Source organism: Microplitis mediator, chromosome 11 (genome assembly GCF_029852145.1).
Source record: "Microplitis mediator isolate UGA2020A chromosome 11, iyMicMedi2.1, whole genome shotgun sequence".
Lineage (NCBI taxonomy): Eukaryota > Metazoa > Arthropoda > Insecta > Hymenoptera > Braconidae > Microplitis > Microplitis mediator.
In genome coordinates, this window is record NC_079979.1 from 12221665 (window position 1) to 12241336 (window position 19672).

The following is a 19672-nucleotide window of genomic DNA, read 5'->3' on the forward strand; positions in this document are numbered from 1 at the left end:
AAATAATATTACAAGCTAATTTGCAGTAAGATATGAAATATAAACTCGCAAGTATAATTGCCAGAATAGATACTGGATAATTAATATAGAAAACGTGTATACGCAAGTTGATCCCGGGTCGAAGTGATTGACCGATAATTAAGGGTTTAGGGTCTGCCGGTGAGCTCCGTCCCCACCTCACCCTTACGGACATGCGTCGACGTAAAGACTCGTCATGTGACCACGGCACTATGACGTACAATATCAGACGGCAACGAGACGGATAAAAACGGGAACCGCAAGGCTGAGGACGACGAAGACAATTCGCATTGTCTCAATATGTACATGCAGCTGTAATTTAAATATTTCTGCGTACTAATTTTCACTCAAGAATCGATTAAGATCGACTTTTTATGTCGGTTAATCGATTCCAAGAATCGAAATGAACAGACTCGAAGTGGGAATCGAAAATCGATTCTTTGATAAATCTTTCCATCCCTGACTGGAACACTCAACTCATCAAAGCTTAAAAAAGTTTTTAAAACAAACAGCAGATGATTTTATAATAAACACCTATCCAGCCGTACGAAAATAATCTGTTACCAGCTATTGTCAGACCTCTACTCTCATACGCTGCACCAGTTTGCTGGAACACTGAAGCAGCATTGATGGAAAAAATCAGAAGCTTCGAAAGGAAGTGACTGCGAGCCTGCCTGGGCCAATATAGATTAGCATCCACGGACTACAGAGATTTTATCAACAACAAAGATATTTATAATATGGCGAACATCCCTCGCATCGATTGTTTTCTCATTAAACTAACCTGCGATTACTACAGCAATCTCCCAACCATCAACAACAGGCTTATCAATGATTTAGCTTCAACTGATCTAAGTGATGTTGATGATCGATTCAAAAATGGTTACCTCGGCCCGCAAACGTTCACCTATATCGATCATCATAGGCTCGTCCAGGATCGTAATAATGTACCAGCACTCTACCATTGGAGTAGACATCAAGCCGACAAAAAACTTACCATAACGACAAAGGACATTAAATGGCGTTCCAACATGGTATATTCCATGGCAATACGCACAGTGGATTCCATAGATCCGAGTAGGCTGTCAAGCAAATACTGGTGGATATCAATCAATTCAGTTCAGATCAAAGAGCTGAAGCAAAGGCTAAGTTCCAATTAAATATTCACACTATAGTGACACCAAAGTATGTAAATAATTTAAATAATTATCGATTTTTTTTTCTTTTTGCATCTTTATTAGTATTAAGTCTATAATTTATTAACTTACAATCACAGACGGTTCGTAAATAAGTCCTTTTTCCGTCATTTTCTAATTATTAACAATGTTCGTGTTACACAATAATCCTCAAAATCCAAGTAAAACAAAATTTAAATAGCCCACGGCTGGACAATAAAGCATACGAGAGCACGACAGTTCCCAGCAGCTTCAATAATACGAAAATATGTATTATCATATAAGAGTTTTTTTTAAGTTGTATTTCCACTCCTAAGTTAACAATGTACTGGTTAAAAGAAAATAAACTTTATTTAAAAAAAAAAAAAGAAAAAAAAAGTAGAGCACTCGGCGTGATACCGACATGGTCTAGGTTCGAATCCCAGTTCGGGCTACTTATATTTTTCTAAATTCTAAATTTTAGTGGATAAGAAGTCTGCTTTTCAGTACTATGAATATTCACAATTCGATTTTTTTATTAAATAAAAAATTAGTTACAAATAAAATATTTAAATTTTTATACCAAAATACTTTTCAAGTATTAAGCTTCTATTTAGTCGAAATAATGTTTATATTTTCATTTAATTGTCTTAAATCTCGATTACTGAAGTATCGAGAAATATTTCTGACAAAAGTATTAGGAAGTTTATTCGTAAAAATGTCGAAAAACAAATCATCAACATTTCCTAACAAATTTTTTCGCTGTCTTGCTTTGTGTAATTTAAAAAAAATAATTCCACCGTATAGGGGAAATTCCGCTTTTAATACTTGATCATCAAAAATCCTATCATCATCATTAATATCAACATAACTTAAAAACTGAGCAATTTTATGCACACTTCTATGCAAAACATCATAATAACTGAAATTAGTTTCGGAAATTTTACATTTTTTTAATTGACCAACTTCTTCATAACATTTTTGACGATATTTGTTTGCATATTTGTTACTACTAATAACATCATTTAATTTTTTGTTCATAACATACAAATTAGCTGCACTCAACTTAACAATATGCCGTCTTATTAATGGAATAACATCACAAAAACTACGTGAATCATCGAAATAATTAGCTGCTACTTTATTAAAATCAATACCAGCAAGCAGTAAACTCCTAACAATAATAACATTATCTGTGAAAATGGCATAATCAAGTACAGAATTACCATTCGATGTTAATCTGTTAACATCGATATCATCATGATTTAATAATAATTGAACGGCTGCTGCATTATTTATATCAACCGCAATATGCAAAGGTGTTACATTACAGCCACCATTACTCGGAGAATTAGGATCAATACCGCTTTCCAAAAGATACTTTAAAACTCTATTGTTTTTATGACGCACAGCATCGATAAGCAATGATTCACAATCTGTACTTTTTTCATAGACATTAGCACCATTTTCAATCAAGAATTTTACCATATCTTCTTTACCCTCTCTTACAGCAATACGCAATCGAGTAAAGCCGTTTGTGGGTCTGAGTACGACATGAACATCTGCACCACGACTCACAAGAAACTGGGCAATACGATAATGATTTCTTCTGACAGCCAATTGCAAAGGGTAACTATCGTCGAACCGGTGTATAGATTTTATATTAACATCCGCACCAGCATCGACTAATTTATAAACAATACCATATCTACCTTTATCAATAGCATGGTGAAGAGCTGTACCGTAGTGTCTGATGCTAAGGTTGACTTGAATGTTTTCTTTATTTAATAGATAGTCAATAAAATCATCGTCATTATAATCGATAGCACAATGTAAAATTGTTGGTCTTTGATCACCCTCCGATTGCGATAGTACTCTCGTATTGACACTCTCAGTTCCGAGTATAACTTTCTTACGAATGTCTTCATATATTTCGTCAGCTATCAATCGCTGTTGACGAAATATATTTAATACTCTAAGATCCATTCTATTTATCTATTTCAAAATGAGTTATCAAGTCTTTTTGGATACTGATTAATATATACTAAAAAACAAATTTATATAATTAAATTCAAAATTGACAATTCAAATTGAATACTTAGTAACTACTATTGCAAACTGACCATTTAGGATATGACATCTGGTAATAGTAAATCAAACTATTTTAGTAGATTCTGTTGTCTTTATATTAGTATGTACTACATTTGCTTAAATGATGTCAATCTCAACATCTCATAAGGATACTTTTTCATAGCTGAAAAATAAGAATATTTATCAATTTCTTTACGCAACAAGTGTATTAATAAAATATATAAAGTCAAAGTAACTATGTAAACGTAAAGTTCCACTTAATTTGACCTGTAGCAATACTTTCTTTTTGGAGCTTTATTTTTAATTCCTACTACACAGAAAAAAAAATTAACTTGATTCAAGTGAAATATTCTTGAACCAAGGATACTAGTTTGAAAAATTACATTTTTCTTGCTTCAAGAATTTATTTCTTAGCTCAAGAAGTTTCAGGATTCTTAAATCAAGATTTGTATATGCTTGGTTCAAAAGTATATTTTTTTCACACAATAAATCTAACTCTCAAACCAAGTAACAGATTAACTTGAGTGAAGTGAACATTTTGACGCCAGGTGGCGCCTCGATGGGAACAGCGTACTTGCTTGTTTTTCACGGTCAGTTGTTGTTAGTTTTGAATTGTAAGTTCACAATTTGAACATTAAAACATTAATCTCGCCGTTGATAATTATTTTTGTTTAATGTATATGCATATGAACAAATTTCGGTATCATAATACTTAAAGCAGTAAATAATTACTGTGTTCAAACTTTAAAGATTTTCACAGTAAATGTATTTAATTGTCAATTCTTATTCACTGGGTAACCACAAATTTTCTATTATTGAAAATGTGGCCATTAAACAAAAATATTATTTAAATTTTTAGCACAAATAAAATTTTTTTTAAATAAAAATATGCATTAAACTTCAAAATCAAAAATTAGTATAAGTAACCATTGTAGTAATAAACTGATTAATAATTTTTAACAATATCTTTGTATATTTCTAAATCGAATAAAATAACATCCTGATTCAAAAAATACGCCATACTCAAACTAAGTCAGTATCATCCTGAGTCAATATTATCGGCCTCAAACCAAGAGAAAAAAATTATTGGGAGAAATAAATATGCTTCTTGTTTGAAAGCAAAAAATGCTTCTCTTAAGATTAAAATTTTTAAAAGAAAAATTTTTTACTCTCCATTGAAGAGTAATAATTTATTTATTCAAGACTGAAATTTTTGTGAATTGAGAAGTTTAGATGTTTCGAAACAAGAATAATATTTTCAAGAAAATAATTTACTTGAACCAAGTTAATTTTTTTTTCTGTGTAGTTTTCGAATTAGTTGAAGATAGGATTCTTTATTTTTGCATTTAATTCTTAATCAAAAATTAAGATTTGGCATTATTATTTTTTAATATTTAATCTGTCAACTCAAATAAGGGGGGGGGGGGGGGGGTAAAGGCTAAATCGTGAAAAAAACGCTTTCTTTACGAATTTTTTTTAGGCGTATGGATTGAGCTAATTTATTGCAACCTTTTGAACATTATCAAGTATAGATTCAACAACATTAAGTAATTTTTTCATGCAAAAGTATCCGCAAACAAGCCGGTGACGGAGCTTTTTCCAGAACGTCTTTTAAAATAGATGATTTGCGGTGATCACTATATCTCAGCTGGAAATTATTTGAAATAAAAAACCATTGAATTTTAGTCAAAGCATTATTAAATCCTCCCCCCCCCCCCCCAACGTTCTCTGCTTATTTTTTTTTTTTCATTTTTGGTGGTCATTTAAAGTAAAAACTGCTATTTTTTACGAAAATTTGCACCATTTTAAAGGTCCCTGGTTAGAAATACTGATTAAAAAGAATTAAAAATGATGAAATTCGAATTCTTTTCAATAATTTTAATTCTTTTGTTTGTATATGGGGCATTCCATGCCAAATCGACCAGTTTTGACACCGACCCTTTTCGATTTTTCTGAAATTTATGTATCTTTCTCTGCACTAACAATTTTCAGAATTTTTTCTAATTTTTTTACCCAACCAAAAAGAAAGTTACGAGTTATTTAAAAAAAATAGCTTTTTTTTGTTAAATAACCATAACTCTTTTGATAATTGAGTTATTGGGATGTTTTTTTTTTGAAAATTTTTGTTTTAAAATGTACTTTTTAGAAAAAAATAAAGATAATAATTTGGATTCATATTCAACATTTTTTTTTTTTAAACTTTCGGAAAAAACGAAAATTTCGGGATGATTGATGTTACGTTCTGGCTTTAATTAAATTTAAATAAAAATTTTTAGAAATTTTTTTTTTGAAGTCTCGAATTATTTATTCGCCACAGTGGGTGAATAAACGGTTCGACACTTCTTATAATCATAATTAATTAATAAATTAATAAATCGTTACTTTGTTGGCGATATTATTTTTATTCACCGCCAACAATGTAACGGAAATCTCTTGCGACAAGAGAGTCGCCGTAGCTCGCGGATAGTCTAAACAGATGACGATGCATAAGACCCGGGCCACGACGATTCTCTCATAGGAAACCTGAGATGCAACGTTAACAGTTTTTTTTTTTTTTTTTTTTTTATTGTAATTGTTTGAGAATACATATTCTATAACAATGTGACTTCGGTGTAGGTTTATACATAAGTAGTTATAATTTACATTGCATTATGCCATCATAATTCTATCTTAAATTATAATTTATCAATTTTATAGTTTTATAGTTTTCAAGTAATTACATTATAGCTTAAGTAAGTATTATTTCCGTTAATAGTTAAATGAGTAAAGATTAATCAATGTTGAGCTTAGGTAAACGTAATTAACAAGCAGTTTTTAAATTAAAGTAGATTTGAAGTTACTAATTATATTGTAATAATAAATAGAAAGTAAAATAATGGAAAATAGAATAAAATAAAATAATAAAATATATAAATTGAATTAGAGTAAATAGAAGTACAGACTTGGTCCAAGAAGCAGTTTATGGTAAGGGTGTTTTAAGGTTTCAACAACAAATTCTATTAGTGCAGATATGTGCTTGAACAGTTCTCTGGTCCATCTTGATGTGGTTTCATTGTGATAATATAAAAGCTCTGGTTTTGTAAAGTTGTAGTAAGTAGTTATGCAGATTAAATACATGTGATTTATTGAAAATATGTAGTACTTCTGGGAAGTCACACTCTCTCAGAAATTTATTTCTTGAATCCTCATATGCTATGCAGTCCATGATAACGTGGCTTAAAAATTCGTTTTTAAATTGTTTGCAGCAAAAGCAAATTTGTGCTGTGTCAATGTCTAGGTCTATATTCTTAGTTTTTATTCTTATTCTCGCATTACCAGATAGTCTTAGTTGTGCAATTGCTCTCACTACGTCCAATGGAAGGTTCCAGTTCAGGTAATCTTCACATTCTCCTAACTTTGTACTTGTTATTTGCTTAAAGATATTCGAGAACGATGATTGTGTAATTCTGTCCGAGTCTTCCTGATACTCTAAGTGTGCCAGTTTGTCAGTTATATCCTTTGTTGCTTCTCTTATTGGAGTACCGGTTACCCATGCAGAGAGTGTACGCTTGGTGATACCTATGGCTAGTGATGATACGCCGGTTTCTCTCCTGAGCATGTACCCTGGGGTATTTCGAGGCAGGTTAAAAACTTGCTTGATGAATGATCGTTGTATTATATCTAATCGTTGCTCATTGCCTAATTCCCATATTGCAGTGCCATATAGGACTGTTGATGTTACTGTGGCATTTAGTAGAGTACGGTGTTGGTTCCAGTTACAAATTTTAGCTGCAATCATAAGTTTGGTGGTTGCCGCTAATGCCATCCTGCCTTTGGTGATACTTTCTTCAACCGCCTTTTTAAAGTTTCCAGAGCTTGTGAACGTGATTCCAAGGTAATTAAAGTTTTTGACCTTCTCTATTACTTTATCATTATATTTTAATGGCCGGGTCTTAGGTAGTCTTCCTTTCTGAATAATTAGGAGTTTTGTTTTATCTACATTTACTGTGAGTTTATTTAGATCCGTGTACTTCTTCAGGGTATCCATGAGGTGTTGCATTTCAACAATATCTTCTGTGAAGAAAGCAGCGTCATCAGCATATAGTGCAAGCATCGTTTTTTTGGTTATATTTATGTGACCTTCTTGTATGAAGAACTCTTCTATGTCTGCTAGCATTACAATGAAGAGTAAAGCACTCAGAGGATCTCCTTGAAAAACTCCTTCCGTGATGTCAATTGGAGCAGATACCTCATCGTTTTCCAGGACTATTCTTATGTGAGCTTTTGCGTATAGATCTTGAAGAACTTTAATGTACTGCGCGCTGGCACCTATTTGGTAGAGTTTTAGCCATAGCTTGTTATGTCCTACCGAGTCAAAGGCCTTCTTGAAATCCACGAAAGTAATAAAAAGTCTTTTTTTGCTTGTATTTAATGTTTCAGTAATTTTCGTCGCTAGGATAAAAGTCTGGTCATCACAGGATCTCCTCGGTCTAAAACCTGCTTGACATTCAGGTATTAGGTCTTCATTTTCTAAAAAATTACTTAGCCTCTTTGCTAAGGCCGTTGTGTAGATTTTCGTCATTGCATTTAAGAGGGCAATTGATCGGTAATTTTCAGGGTTAAGTATGTCACCTTTTTTATGTATTGCAAGTGTATTGGCAGCAGCCCAGGCTTTTGGAATTTTTCCTGTCTCAAAGGCTTCATTAATTCTTTCAGTAATTTGGAATACTTCGTCTTCTGGGAAGTTCTTGAAAAATTAATTCGTAATGCTATCCGGTCCTGGGGCTTTCCCATTTTTTAGACCTTTGATGACATTTTTAATTTCTTCATTCGTAAAAGGTTTGTCCAGCTCAGGTTGTCGTGCATCGTTAAATATGAGCTTTTCCGTATCTGGTAATGGTTGTAGTGTATTATAGTAGTCGATCCATGTTTCTACATCAATAGGATTAGATGTTCTTGTTTTCCTCCTATATTTGGCTATTGCTTTCCAAAAATCTTGCGGAGATTTAGCCGATTCTATTGTGATTCTTGACTGTTCATAGTATTTTGCTTTAGTTTCGTTTATATTTTTCAAATATTGTTTGCGAAATTCAATAAACTTGAGTCGTGATTGTCCTTGTTTTTCTTTACAGCATGCTCTGTACAACTTATTCAGTTCCTTTCTTTGTTCTCGACATGAGCTATCAAACCAGGGTTTGTCTCTTGATTCCACTAGTCATATCTTTTTTTCATTTTTAGTTTTGTCGCTACTTCCTTTATTATTTTTATAATGTCTGGTTCAGGTTTTTCTAGGGCTTTTCTTATTTCTGTTTGATATTCTTCTTTCAGGTCTGGTTGCCATTTAAAATAGGTTTTCGTTTTATCATACAATCTAGTGCTCTGAGGTTCTCTTTGTATCTGTAGTGTGAGTTGGATTGGCAGGTGATCTGAGTGGCCTACATTTAAAATTTTGAAGTCTTTAATTAGATGTACTCCTTCCCGGTTTACCCAAGCATAATCAATTGTTGAAGTTCTTGAGTGGCCGTAATATGAAAATTCTCCATTTCGGTCTGTAACTGATCTTCCATTTAGGACAGTTAGGCCCAGTGTTTCCATAGCTTCCAGCAGTCTTTTTCCATTACTATTTATTTTTAAGTCTTTGCTAACTCTTTGTTCTGAAAGAAGAGAATCTTGTAATGTTAATTCACTTAATTGATTAAGCTCTCCTATTCTTCCATTGAAATCTCCTCCAATGATAATCGATATATCTGGGTCGTTGTTCATAGTCTCGCTGCTTAGTTCTTGTAGCATTTTAATTCTTTCATCCGCATAGTTGTCTTTTATGTAAACACTTATGATGATTATTTCCGTGCAATTAAACTTACACTTGATGCAGATCCAGATTTCGCTGACACTAATGATTTTTAGATCTTGAACTAGGTTAGGTTCGTAATAAAGCTCCAGTCCACCTGATGCTCTGCCTACTGTGTGAATTTTGGTAGCTGGACAGTTGATTTGAGTCATATTGCTAAGTTGCGATGGGTGAGAAGCTGTTATTTGCCAAGTTTCAGAAAGGGCCAAAATTGCACAGTTTTGTAATATTATTTGTTTGTCATTTACAGTTAAGTCGTAAATATTTTTAATACCTCGTATGTTCCAGAAAATTATATTCAAATTATTTGACTTACTTATTTCATTATCTACATTTTCGTCTAATACCTGAGAAACCTCTGAATTTGTTGAATTTGTTGTTGAATTGTGCTAATGTTTGCTCCTCGGGCTTAACGCCTGGGAGAATCGAATGTTTCGCTGATAGGGTATGTTCTGCGGCTCCTCCACGCAGTTATTTACTACGTTCCATTTAATTACCTTGTCCTCATACTCAATTCTTAAATGTTTTAATCTCACCTCCTTGCCTTCTTCTCTCATTTCGTTGGCAACTTCTTTTAGTCGTCTCTGTGCAAGTCTTTCATTATATGTCGAGTCACTCATTATTGACACATCAGATCCTTTGAGTTTTTCACCTTTTATTTTTAAAATATTAATTTTTCCTTCAACTGTTTTCATTTTGACTACGCACATTTCTTGTTGTTGCCTGTTATTAATTTTTCGTACCTCTTTGACCTCTTCTTTTATTCCAAGTTTGTCTTGTATGAAGGCTTGGAATTGTTCTGGCGTTGATCCTACTTCTTTTCCTCTTATAATTAAATTTTTTCTCTTTTCTTATTTTTCTCTTCTTTCCTCACTGTCTTTAAGCATTTTAATTTCTGATTTCAGTTGCTCTTTCTCTTCAACCCAGTCCTTCTTCATCTTGGTCACATCGTTTTTTATTTCACGTACCTCTTCCAGGATTTCCCTCGTACTAACATTTTGTTTTTTGATTTCCAGCACTTCTTTCGTTAAGAAGTCCATTTTCTGAAGTAGAGTTGTCAAATCCATCTGTGATGATGATTCTTGATTGACCAAGTATTTATCAATTTTTTGTCCAGTTTTCATATCACCGCCTCCTCTTCCCCTTCCGCCCATGTTATTGTACAGTCTAACCTCTAAATTTTGCTAAGTGTGCTTTTTACTATTTTCTTTAGTATCAGCTAAGTATATATACTTTCTTGTAAATTTAATTATTTACTATTTTAACTAAACTCTTTATTTTATGCAAGACAAATTTTTATTATGGTCTTTTATTAGTGTAAATTTAGTTCTAACTAAGAATAACAGGCAGGAGCGTCTTGTCACCTCGAGCGCCACACCGAAAGTCCTGCAACGTTAACAGTTTTGATAATGTATTATACCAAGGAGCGACAGAATCAAGTGAGTCGATCACAAGATCTAGTAGAGCTAAGAACTCTATACAAATCCGCTGGCTTGATCCTGTCACTCGGACTTTAGGGCAAAATATATATATATCTATTCGTATTTCTTCAAAATACATTTTCCTTTTTAACTTTGGGCGCCGCCACTGGCAGCCCAATATTAATACACACTTCATACTGGGCGTCGTCCCCGGCAGCCTAATATTCTCACCTGCTTTGGGCGCCGACCCTGGCAGCCCAAGCACTTCCTTCCTGACTTCCCAAATTCATGCCGAGAAGCCAAAGGGCAGGTAAAAAGGCCCAATTACGTCGGGTCCTTCGTACGATCTATGAGGATCTCGGTCGTTCAGTTCACCAACGCCGCCGCCTAGAAATTGTTGCCGAGGAAGTTCTTCTCGCTCCAGTAACGTTGATTATTCCAAATTCGGGTATCGCGTTAAGTGAGGTTCGTGAGTTGTCGAGCTCTTGTGTTGTTGAGCCGTCGAGCTCTTGTGTCGTTGAGCCTTTGAGCTCTTGTGTTGTTGAGCTGTCGAGTTCTGGTGGTGTGGTCCAACAGCTGGAGTCGCTCGTCCTTACGGAGGAACCAAGCCTTCAAAGCTCTTCCTATCCAGAGGAGGATTCACGGGCGAACCCAGTCTTCTGGACTGGTATCAGTGAGGGTTGGCAGTTGCATCCAGTGGACGTTCCATCCGTCCATCCACCCAGCGGGAGCATCCCTTTCCACGACCCTCGTTACGGGTACTATTCAGAGGCCTATTTCAAGGCCACCGGCCGAGACGAGTACGCACCAGCGGAGGCGAAGAAATAACGGAAAAAAGGGATTATTTGGGCCGACCTATGGGGCCCATAATCTCCACCATGGTAAGTTATTGAACTTTTTGCATAAAATAAAAGAAGGTCAACAGCTGACGCACCTGGGGTCTATCGACACCCTAACGACGTCAACCTGGTAAATTTAAAAATATTCTGTCTCATATGTTGAGAAGCCAGAATGTAATATGATTGACATTTTTGATTTTCGATTTTTTTTTTTTTTTATAAAAAATGTCACGTAGCGATTCAAACGTGAATCGCTGCGCGCGCTTTCCCATCTCACCGTGAATTTAACAACACCTCCTAGCTAATAAAGCGCATTTATTTATTATAAGATATTATTATTTAAGTATTGATATTGTTTTGATTAATTATTTAATTATGATTTATTGGAATTATTGTTTATTATATTTGTGTTTTGATAATTATTTTGAATTTTATGTATTTAATCAATATTTTCATTTCAGTTAGTAGCACACGTGCGCGTATGTATTGTACAAAAATATCGACCGAAGGGAGAGTAAGTCGATATAGTGGAGATAAAAATCAATATATCCCTCCCGCCACGTGGCGCACTGAAATAATTATTATTTTAATGTTTAATAGGTTAATTATTATTGTGTTTATAAATAGTGATGAATAATACTATTTGATTTCTTATTATCATATAACTCAGGTCGGGAAATATGTTTAAATATTTCATTTTAATTGATAATTTCGGGTCCGAGGTCATTAGAGGGGATAACACGTGAGTGATACCCATCCCTCGGACAACCGACACGGAAAAATAATTAGAGAGGACCGGGCTATTGTAAAGGTAAGACGTGTTGTCCGCGATTTTTAAGTAAAATTATTCTGGCCCAGTTGCCGTAATAAAAGTAATTAAAAGATTAAAGAAACTCAAATTGGTGATAATTAATTTTTTGTTATATTGAATTAAAAGTATATAGTTTTTATATTGTTTATTGTGGAAAGATTCCAGAAGTAAATTATTATCAACGCCGGTAAGTCATATGTATTATCATTTGTTGCATCGGCTATCGCTGGACCCTCGGTAGAGTTGATCACGATAAACAATTGATTAGTAATTAAACTTGAGTTATTGTTGTAATAATAAGTTTTTATTCGTCGTATGTCCCAGAGTCTGGTATACGTGCGTAGACGTGTCGAATAAATTCCGTAGTGGATTATAGACACGGATAGCTTATTTGACTCCTTGTCTTACAATAGTATTTAAAATATTATTTCTCTGGGTAAAATTTATTTTGTAATTTGATGATATGCAACCCAGTGTTGCCAAATATATTTTGAGTTCCCGCGTCTTTCTCTCCCCAGAGTAAATAATATTAAATAAAGAAAGAAATTAGTATTTTTATTTATATGAATTTTATATTGAGTACAATAAGCAAATTTGTAATTTGAGTTCCCCAGTAAATGATTTAATTAATTTGATTTTTATTATTATTATTCGGCTATAATAAGTATATTAATATTTGATAAAATTTATGGTAAAGAATTAATGTATAGTAGATGATATTTGGTAATGTAAAAAAATATTTGGATGGATTTACACTTATAAATAAATTTGGATTAAATTATATAATAAAAGGATTCCAGTGATAGCCAACATTTGTTTGTTTATTTCCTGGATATATTTCAGGAATAATTATTCTTTATTTATTTTATTCATTATATTTATTTGGTTATATTTCCGTTTGGTGCATACATTCTCGCTCGAAATTTGGTCCCGTGATCTCTCCCCTGATTTAGTATTATTTTTGTCCGTTTTGTAAAAACGGGCTGGCGCCCTCGTGCACTAACCCAGCCAGAGGAGCTGGTTCAGGCACACCTTTATTTTATTTATTGTTTAATATTATTATTTGGGAATATTAAACTGGTCACAGAAATTAAGGGAGAGAAAAAAAATCCGAAATTTTTAGGTGATTTTCAACATGCTGTAACTCGGTGAAAAATGGTCGTATAAAAAAACTAAAAAAAAGCAAATTGTAGCCTCAAGTGTCTAGTTTTCAGATCTGGACCTCAACATTTTTTATCATGTACGGTTCCGGAGTAATCATAAGAAAACCAACGAAAAAAAAATTTTCAAAATTTTTGCTTGTCTATCAATACCTCTATGGGCGACAATAAATTTTTTTGAATAATCCGACTGTCTGACTTTTCTAGGAAATTTTATGCCCTTTCATTTGACAGCCTCAGAAAGTCTCTACGAAGATTTGGCGCCGAGTTATCATTGATCAAAGCAAAAAAGTCCATTTTGGCTTTGATAATCAATAACTCCGGATGTATTGGTTGTACAGAGAATGGAAGCAGGGTTTTGAAAACTGGAAAACATTCTCTATAAGGCAAAATTAGTGGCATTTGATAGAAAAATTTTTTTTAAAGCGATATTGTTTGGTAAAAAACAGGTCAAAATTCAAAAATTTAAGGATATTCGGAAATCTTGCTATAACTTTGGATATAACGGATGAACAAAGGATATCTTCGACTTTTTTTCAACCTCAAAGTGTCCTGAAAAAACCCTGGAAATTTCAAATCGCTGCGATTTTTCTTTCTTAGTGCCCCGAAGCTTTAAATTTATCGATTTTGTCAAAAATCACCATAATTGGTAGTTTCTCGGTTTTTGTTCATTTTTTCGATTTGAAAATGGTTTTTTTACCGATAATCTTCATTTCTTTGATCAAAAAGATCGATTATCGAAAAAAATTGAAAAAAAAAAAATTTTGAAAAAAAATTTTTTTTTTTTCAAAACTTTTTTTTCCAAAAATTTTTTTTTTTCAAAATTTTTTTTTTTTCAATTTTTTTCAATAATCGATCTTTTTGATCAAAGAAATGAAGATTATCGGTAAAAAACCATTTTCAGATCGAAAAAATGAACAAAAACCGAGAAACTACCAATTATGGTGATTTTTGACAAAATCGATAAATTTAAAGCTTCGGGGCACTAAGAAAGAAAAATCGCAGCGATTTGAAATTTCCAGGGTTTTTTCAGGACACTTTGAGGTTGAAAAAAAGTCGAAGATATCCTTTGTTCATCCGTTATATCCAAAGTTATAGCAAGATTTCCGAATATCCTTAAATTTTTGAATTTTGACCTGTTTTTTACCAAACAATATCGCTTTAAAAAAAATTTTTCTATCAAATGCCACTAATTTTGCCTTATAGAGAATGTTTTCCAGTTTTCAAAACCCTGCTTCCATTCTCTGTACAACCAATACATCCGGAGTTATTGATTATCAAAGCCAAAATGGACTTTTTTGCTTTGATCAATGATAACTCGGCGCCAAATCTTCGTAGAGACTTTCTGAGGCTGTCAACTGAAAGGGCATAAAATTTCCTAGAAAAGTCAGACAGTCGGATTATTCAAAAAAATTTATTGTCGCCCATAGAGGTATTGATAGACAAGCAAAAATTTTGAAAATTTTTTTTTCGTTGGTTTTCTTATGATTACTCCGGAACCGTACATGATAAAAAATGTTGAGGTCCAGATCTGAAAACTAGAAACTTGAGGCTACAATTTGCTTTTTTTTAGCTTTTTCATACGATCATTTTTCACCGAGTAACAGCATGTTGAAAATCACCTAAAAATTTCGGTTTTTTTTTCTATCCCGTAATTTCTGTGACCAGTGTATTATTATTTTGAGTCATATATTTATTATTTATAATTTTTATTACACGTGGGTGACCGCATACGGTTTACCGAATTTGTTCGCGTTTCCATCGCGAATTCGAAAACGGTATACGTTATAAAAACTTCATTATTTTCTGCAAATTTCCTGAAATTTTTCGAGTGGCATTTATTTTCTTTCTATTTTTTTTTTTTTGAAATGAAAAAAAAAAATTTTTTTTTGAAATGTTTGTTTTTCGTTATACCTTTCTGAAAAATTTTCAGCAGATTTAGAAAACTTCGATATCCGAGTAAAAAAAATAAAAACAATAATTAAGAGTGACAATCATCGATAAGATTTAATTATTTTTCAATAAAGTTAGATCAGAAATTAAAAGAAGCATTGAATCCTTTTTTCGTGAATATTCATCAAATTTAGGATATGTAAAATATTCAAACGTGTAAAAAAATAAAGTCACATTCCATTCGAGTCTGCTGTTTATAAATCATTCAAGAAAAAATGTTTATAGCTGTGTAAATGAAAATAAATTCTAACAAATTTAGTTTTAAATTAATTGCCTCGAAACTTTTGAAAGTTCATGCGCTGCTCCAATGGATCGAACAACGATTTCATTTTTTTGTTTTTGCATGTAGTTATGGAAAAAAAAATACAAACACATGATTCAATGCTTCTTTTAATTTTTGATCTAACTTTATTGAAAAATAATCAAATCTTATCGATGATTGTCACTTTTAATTATTGTTTTTATTTTTTTTACTCGGATTTTGAAGTTTTCTAAATCTGCTGAAAAATTTTCAGAAAGGTATAACGAAAAACAAATATTTCAAAAAAAAATTTTTTTTTTCTATTTCAAAAAAAAAATAGAAAGAAAAAAAAAGGCCATTCGGCAGCTGAAATGGAAGGTTGATTTTCCAATTAATCTCTATAAAAAGTTTCGAATATACATCTTGTGATACATGTTAGTGTATAGTCATGATATCAAATTAGGATCGTTTTCTAAGAGTGAGGGTGAAAAAAGACAACGACTATTTTTGATAGAGAACTTCAGATGGTTGATTTGACAAAACATTATATAGGTAATGTACCAAACTAACCTTCACGTAAAATAGTTATTTTCGTTACGTATACGGCACGGTAGGGATACTGACGGCTTGAAGTGACGTCACGAGTTTGAGGCTATGGGCGCTATCTTATCAAGACCGGATAAAGTACGAGGTCTTGATGAGAATGTATCCATAGCCTCAAACGCGTGCCTGCACTTCAAGTCTGTCAGGGTTCCTACCTTTGAGCATAAAGTATCGAACAAAATTTTTTGTCATATCAACGGCGGAAGTTGAATTTGAGAAACATTCAAAAATGTTTCAAGTCGTGTAGGAATGTAGAGACAGATAGAGAGAGAGAAGTTACTTTTCGATACAAGTTCGAGGAAAGTTAACCAAACTATAGATTGCCATAAATCGTATAGTTTGCGCCCTCTGCATGTTGCTTGGAAATTCAACTTTCGCGGTTGATATGACAAAAAAAGTATAGAAAATTGAGTTAATATGAGATCATTATTGTAATCGCTATTACGATGGCTAGACCAGTTATAATTATAGAACGTACAGGTACGATTGAAACATCATAAATAACAAAAGAAATACTTTTAAAATATAAAATAGCAGTGAAATTTACAGGTTATTTTGTAAAAAATAAAATTCAACTGATGAAACTGGATTATAATGGGTGTACAAAGCTAGCCCTGATTAAAAAAAATGATTAAAAATGATTTCACACGTTAAATGTCCATAAGAGACAGGATTAGAAATGATTTGAAGGATTAAAAAGTATTTAAAATGATTAAAAAACAAATCATTTTAAATACTTTTTAATCATTTTTTTTAATCAGGGAGATGACAAAACGTTTAGAAATACCCCTCGCGGTTTTGGAAATACCGAAATAATACCGAAATTATACGGTATAAATACTGCATAAATATGGTATTATTCAAGTTATTTTGGCCAGTTTTTTTGCCGCATTACTACCAAAAATTTACGAAAAAAATTCAGAATATTTACGGTAATAAAACAGAAAAAATACGGTATTTTAACAGCATTAAAACCGTAATTATACAGCATATTTTCGGTATTTTTGCAACATGAAACCGTTCTTCCCGGAACAAAAATTATATATAATTATATAAAATTTTATTTAATTATATATAATTATATATAACATTATAAAGTTATATGTACAATAACTGTCATGAAAAAAAAAAAAAAAAAAAAACCGCCAACTCGTGGGCTCGATCCCGAGTCCTAATGATTTAAAGCCTGATCTGTTAACCATTATGCCAAATCGCTTATTCGAAAGTTGATACTAATTGTATATATATCTATACAAACAAACTTAAGAAAATTGAAAACCTCAATTTTCCCGGATTCTTATTTTCACTTACATTCTTTTGTTTCAATAAGAAATGTGTGAACTAATAGAATAAAATATAAAATTTTACACTTTGCACATTTTCGATGATTTTAGCCGCAGAAGCAAATATAAAATAAAACAAAATTTTTTACAATTTTTCATTATGTCAGGATAAATCTGGCAAAATCGCAGGATGTCTACGGTATAATTACCAAAAAAATACGATTTTATTATTATAAAATTATCGCATTATTGCGGTATTTATATAGCATTTTTTCGGTGAAAGTTCGGCATTTTTATAGTTTTTTTACGGCATTTTTTTGGTAAAAGTTCGGCATTTTTATAGTAATTTTACTATAATAATCTGGTAACTCTACAGTATAAGTACAACAAAAAAACTGGCCAATATAACCATATGATTACCAAATTATTACGGTAAATTTACGGCATGTGTATAAATGCCGAAAATTTACGGCATTTTTACGGCATTCGCAAAACCGCGAGGGGTTGTATCAAATTACTGGGATCAGGTGACTGCACACCGAATTTAAGTATTGTTTCACAAGTAAACTTCCATCGTCATTTGGTATCACACAATGAAGTTTTTGAGTCCCTTTTGTAATTGCTGTTCTATTAAATTTAATTGTGTGATACCAAATGACGATGGAAGGTTACTTGTAAAACAATACTCAAGGTCAACTGAATTTAAAATTCACAAATTGTTTAAACGTAAAAAAAAAATAGACATCGTTTCTTACTTTGGAGTTTAAATGCGGATCAATTTCATTTACTATCCTTTTCTGGGTTTTTTTTTCTTCATTGGCTATCGTCCCAATAAGACCACGTGCCACCTCTCCTAGGTTATAAAGATAACTCATAAGTAGTTCTTAGTCAATTTCTAAAATTCATTAACTGAATGAGTACACGGAGAAAAAAGAACCGGCAATTTTCCTATGTTGCATAGTAATATTCCTATGTTCGCATAGGAATTTTTACTATGCGAACATAGGAAAATATACCATGCAGCATAGAAAAATTTATAATGTAGCATAGGGAAATTTACTACGCAACATAGGAAAATTAACTATGTTAACATTGTAATAATTCCTTTGTGACATAGGAATTACTTTTATGTTAACATTGTAAATTTTCCTATGTTAACATAGGAATAATTCCTATGTATAAAAAATATTTAAAAAAGATAATTTACTTATTGCCTTACACATAGGGGAAGGGGGGTAAAATGGCCCCCCAATATTTTGAACATGAAAAGTGTTTGGGCGGGGAGAGGGGCAAAATGGGACACTGAGGCAAAATGGTCCCCCAAAATTTTTTACATGAAAAGTATTTGGGGTGAGGCGGGGAGGGGCAAAGTGGGCCACTAAGGTAAAATGGCCATTGAGTTTTGTTGGAGGCCCGTTTTACCTAACGTTCCAGGATTTACTAATTTTGATAGACACAGCAAATTAACACCGAAAACTCAGCAGAAGGAGAAAAAAATTGACACAAGCTGAAAAACTCACATTATCAAAATTTGGGAGGGGGGCCATTTTGCCCCACATTTTATTATTTTTAATGGACAGAACAAATTAAAGTCAAATACTTGACAAGGGAGTAAAAAAAAGTAAAACAAGTAAAAAAACTGAGGATTTGAAAATTTTGTTCTTAAGGGGCCCATTTTGCAGATAGATATTTTTAAGCCGGATTAATCAAATTAATGGTTCGTTTTAACGCACTCCGATTGGCGAACGTCTAAATCATACCTGCTTTGTCTGAATTTAGATGTTTGAAGTATATAATTTTTGAAAAGAAAAACAAATCTCATCCTTTTATGATATTTGTAACAAAAACATTTTTCCTATGTTTCATATCTTGACACAGTAACTTTTGCTATGTTAACATACGAACTTTTCCTACGTATTATAGGAAAAGTTCCTATGTAACATAGTATTTTTTCCTATATTTCTATAGGAAATTTCTCTATGTTTACATCGGAAAAATTTCTATGTGCACATAGAAATAGTTACTATGCTAACAAAGGAAAAATTACTGTTTTTTTCTTTCTGTGTAAAAAAACTTCAAAAAATAGTATACTCCAAACGGCACAGTATTTAAAAAAAAATCATAGCAGCTATATAGACCGATCTAAAAATGTTTATTGGTCAAATTAAGTCGAAAAATAATATTTAGGGAAAAAAAATTTTTTCGAATGAAGAAAAAAAATAAAACGAATTGTTTGCCCACGATCGGATTGGTCTCAAAATTTTTTAA

At 32.4% G+C, this 19672-nt stretch overlaps 1 protein-coding gene across 23 annotated transcripts in view; it reads right to left on the minus strand.

The window, feature by feature from the left end:
• LOC130677118 (uncharacterized) overlaps positions 1-19672 on the minus strand; it is a 169328-nt gene that overhangs the window by 131471 nt on the left and 18185 nt on the right. For 18 of the 23 annotated variants that reach the window (XR_008991538.1, XR_008991537.1, XM_057483736.1 and 15 more), the window contains 2 exons: positions 3296-3426; positions 2885-3216 (listed from right to left, as the gene is read on the minus strand). The gene's annotated coding sequence lies outside the window, so the exon portion shown is untranslated. Of the gene's footprint in view, positions 1-2884; positions 3217-3295; positions 3427-18159; positions 18258-19672 lie in introns of all 23 variants that reach the window. The other 5 variants (XM_057483737.1, XM_057483722.1, XM_057483721.1 and 2 more) reach the window with 2 other exon arrangements.